Here is a 4,123-nt window from a genome sequence, read left to right on the forward strand (position 1 = left end):
CGGTGGAACGTTTATTTCTCCGGGGGGATAGTAATGCACGAGGGTGGTAGATAAGCGCGATTATACGAACGACGCGTCTGGTCAAGGCAGCGAGAGAGTCTTTTTCCCGCGATTTTGCGGTCGATTTAAAAAGGGGATAATCGCGACTCTATCCTTGACAAGTTGCGGGTGTATCGTGACTGCGCTCTAGCCAAAGGTTAGGGAGTAACCGCTATCGCCCCAAGCGGTTTCGAGGGAGAGTAACGCGACTTCCCCTTGACAAATTCAAATTCAATTTGTTTCAATCAGTTCCGCCGCTCACGACGCTCAGTTTCCGAGAATTTTCTCGCATACGTCACGATAGATTATTCTCTCTCTCTCTCTCTCTCTCTCTCTCTGATCGGAGCGAGATCAGAATGGAAATTATTCCAACGATGTTGCACGCGCGCGCGCACGTGTACCTCGGTTCAAGAAACTTCGAGTGCGTTTATAGTCACGATGTACGGGCAGCGACAGCGGCTGCGGCAGAGCGGTGGCGAAGGCGTGTAGCCGCGCGCCTGTGTGTGCATCGCGGTTAAATAATAATTAATGGTACCGCGGATAATAATATTATTGCATGCGACGTTTCATGCCGCGAGTGTTGACAGATAGCGAGCATCTGGCCTTCCGTGCCGTTGCATTGCGAGCGAAGCGCTCTATAACATCGTGAGCTATACCGGTAGCTCATGGGATACGAGCTCTTGTTGCATGTTTGCAGATAGTAACTGATGGTAGATATGTCGCTTTATCTTTTTCTCTCCAATTGCGTCGAATATACGGCGACAAAAGAAAAAGAAAAGAACATCATATTCCGTAGAAAGAGATTCTCCTCGAGACAAAGGGGGGCGCTTATCGACTTACGCTTGATAAAATATCTAGATGTGTCTTTACTTATGCGTGTTCATCCACGTACGCAGGGATCGATTTTTGATAACGAGTTTTCCCCGAGCGAAATTTCTTTCGCTTTAATTTTGTAATCCATCCACATGTTTCTGTTTTCTCGATAAGCTCTTATTCTTTCTTGCAGTAAATGCTGCATTTTCTGTTGAAAAAGGTCGACTTTGAAGTCGTGGAATAAAATCTGCGACTAAAAAGGACATTCTCGCTAAATTCGTGACAGTCTGTGTGTGTGTGTGTGTGTGTGTGTGTGTGTGTGTGTGTGTGTGTGTGTGTGTGTGTGTGTGTGTGTGTGTGTGTGTGTGTGTGTGTGTGTGTGTGTGTGTGTGTGTGTGTGTGTGTGTGTGTGTGTGTGTGTGTGTGTGTGTGTGTGTGTGTGTGTGTGTGTGTGTGTGTGTGTGTGTGTGTGTGTGTGTGTGTGTGTGTGTGTGTGTGTGTGTGTGTGTGTGTGTGTGTGTGTGTGTGTGTGTGTGTGTGTGTGTGTGTGTGTGTGTGTGTGTGTGTGTGTGTGTGTGTGTGTGTGTGTGTGTGTGTGTGTGTGTGTGTGTGTGTGTGTGTGTGTGTGTGTGTGTGTGTGTGTGTGTGTGTGTGTGTGTGTGTGTGTGTGTGTGTGTGTGTGTGTGTGTGTGTGTGTGTGTGTGTGTGTGTGTGTGTGTGTGTGTGTGTGTGTGTGTGTGTGTGTGTGTGTGTGTGTGTGTGTGTGTGTGTGTGTGTGTGTGTGTGTGTGTGTGTGTGTGTGTGTGTGTGTGTGTGTGTGTGTGTGTGTGTGTGTGTGTGTGTGTGTGTGTGTGTGTGTGTGTGTGTGTGTGTGTGTGTGTGTGTGTGTGTGTGTGTGTGTGTGTGTGTGTGTGTGTGTGTGTGTGTGTGTGTGTGTGTGTGTGTGTGTGTGTGTGTGTGTGTGTGTGTGTGTGTGTGTGTGTGTGTGTGTGTGTGTGTGTGTGTGTGTGTGTGTGTGTGTGTGTGTGTGTGTGTGTGTGTGTGTGTGTGTGTGTGTGTGTGTGTGTGTGTGTGTGTGTGTGTGTGTGTGTGTGTGTGTGTGTGTGTGTGTGTGTGTGTGTGTGTGTGTGTGTGTGTGTGTGTGTGTGTGTGTGTGTGTGTGTGTGTGTGTGTGTGTGTGTGTGTGTGTGTGTGTGTGTGTGTGTGTGTGTGTGTGTGTGTGTGTGTGTGTGTGTGTGTGTGTGTGTGTGTGTGTGTGTGTGTGTGTGTGTGTGTGTGTGTGTGTGTGTGTGTGTGTGTGTGTGTGTGTGTGTGTGTGTGTGTGTGTGTGTGTGTGTGTGTGTGTGTGTGTGTGTGTGTGTGTGTGTGTGTGTGTGTGTGTGTGTGTGTGTGTGTGTGTGTGTGTGTGTGTGTGTGTGTGTGTGTGTGTGTGTGTGTGTGTGTGTGTGTGTGTGTGTGTGTGTGTGTGTGTGTGTGTGTGTGTGTGTGTGTGTGTGTGTGTGTGTGTGTGTGTGTGTGTGTGTGTGTGTGTGTGTGTGTGTGTGTGTGTGTGTGTGTGTGTGTGTGTGTGTGTGTGTGTGTGTGTGTGTGTGTGTGTGTGTGTGTGTGTGTGTGTGTGTGTGTGTGTGTGTGTGTGTGTGTGTGTGTGTGTGTGTGTGTGTGTGTGTGTGTGTGTGTGTGTGTGTGTGTGTGTGTGTGTGTGTGTGTGTGTGTGTGTGTGTGTGTGTGTGTGTGTGTGTGTGTGTGTGTGTGTGTGTGTGTGTGTGTGTGTGTGTGTGTGTGTGTGTGTGTGTGTGTGTGTGTGTGTGTGTGTGTGTGTGTGTGTGTGTGTGTGTGTGTGTGTGTGTGTGTGTGTGTGTGTGTGTGTGTGTGTGTGTGTGTGTGTGTGTGTGTGTGTGTGTGTGTGTGTGTGTGTGTGTGTGTGTGTGTGTGTGTGTGTGTGTGTGTGTGTGTGTGTGTGTGTGTGTGTGTGTGTGTGTGTGTGTGTGTGTGTGTGTGTGTGTGTGTGTGTGTGTGTGTGTGTGTGTGTGTGTGTGTGTGTGTGTGTGTGTGTGTGTGTGTGTGTGTGTGTGTGTGTGTGTGTGTGTGTGTGTGTGTGTGTGTGTGTGTGTGTGTGTGTGTGTGTGTGTGTGTGTGTGTGTGTGTGTGTGTGTGTGTGTGTGTGTGTGTGTGTGTGTGTGTGTGTGTGTGTGTGTGTGTGTGTGTGTGTGTGTGTGTGTGTGTGTGTGTGTGTGTGTGTGTGTGTGTGTGTGTGTGTGTGTGTGTGTGTGTGTGTGTGTGTGTGTGTGTGTGTGTGTGTGTGTGTGTGTGTGTGTGTGTGTGTGTGTGTGTGTGTGTGTGTGTGTGTGTGTGTGTGTGTGTGTGTGTGTGTGTGTGTGTGTGTGTGTGTGTGTGTGTGTGTGTGTGTGTGTGTGTGTGTGTGTGTGTGTGTGTGTGTGTGTGTGTGTGTGTGTGTGTGTGTGTGTGTGTGTGTGTGTGTGTGTGTGTGTGTGTGTGTGTGTGTGTGTGTGTGTGTGTGTGTGTGTGTGTGTGTGTGTGTGTGTGTGTGTGTGTGTGTGTGTGTGTGTGTGTGTGTGTGTGTGTGTGTGTGTGTGTGTGTGTGTGTGTGTGTGTGTGTGTGTGTGTGTGTGTGTGTGTGTGTGTGTGTGTGTGTGTGTGTGTGTGTGTGTGTGTGTGTGTGTGTGTGTGTGTGTGTGTGTGTGTGTGTGTGTGTGTGTGTGTGTGTGTGTGTGTGTGTGTGTGTGTGTGTGTGTGTGTGTGTGTGTGTGTGTGTGTGTGTGTGTGTGTGTGTGTGTGTGTGTGTGTGTGTGTGTGTGTGTGTGTGTGTGTGTGTGTGTGTGTGTGTGTGTGTGTGTGTGTGTGTGTGTGTGTGTGTGTGTGTGTGTGTGTGTGTGTGTGTGTGTGTGTGTGTGTGTGTGTGTGTGTGTGTGTGTGTGTGTGTGTGTGTGTGTGTGTGTGTGTGTGTGTGTGTGTGTGTGTGTGTGTGTGTGTGTGTGTGTGTGTGTGTGTGTGTGTGTGTGTGTGTGTGTGTGTGTGTGTGTGTGTGTGTGTGTGTGTGTGTGTGTGTGTGTGTGTGTGTGTGTGTGTGTGTGTGTGTGTGTGTGTGTGTGTGTGTGTGTGTGTGTGTGTGTGTGTGTGTGTGTGTGTGTGTGTGTGTGTGTGTGTGTGTGTGTGTGTGTGTGTGTGTGTGTGTGTGTGTGTGTGTGTGTGTGTGTGTGTGTGTGTGTGTGTGTGTGTGTGTGTGTGTGTGTGTGTGTGTGTGTGTGTGTGT

At 49.0% G+C, this 4,123-nt stretch overlaps 1 protein-coding gene across 17 annotated transcripts in view; it reads left to right on the top strand.

Annotated features, from left to right (window-relative positions):
• LOC116843873 (potassium voltage-gated channel subfamily H member 6) overlaps positions 1 to 4,123 on the top strand; it is a 114,797-nt gene that overhangs the window by 65,777 nt on the left and 44,897 nt on the right. The gene's annotated exons all lie outside the window — the stretch shown is intronic.

Source organism: Odontomachus brunneus, unplaced genomic scaffold (genome assembly GCF_010583005.1).
Source record: "Odontomachus brunneus isolate Ranch 3 - 2012 unplaced genomic scaffold, Obru_v1 Obru_scaffold_036, whole genome shotgun sequence".
Classification (NCBI taxonomy): Eukaryota; Metazoa; Arthropoda; class Insecta; order Hymenoptera; family Formicidae; genus Odontomachus; species Odontomachus brunneus.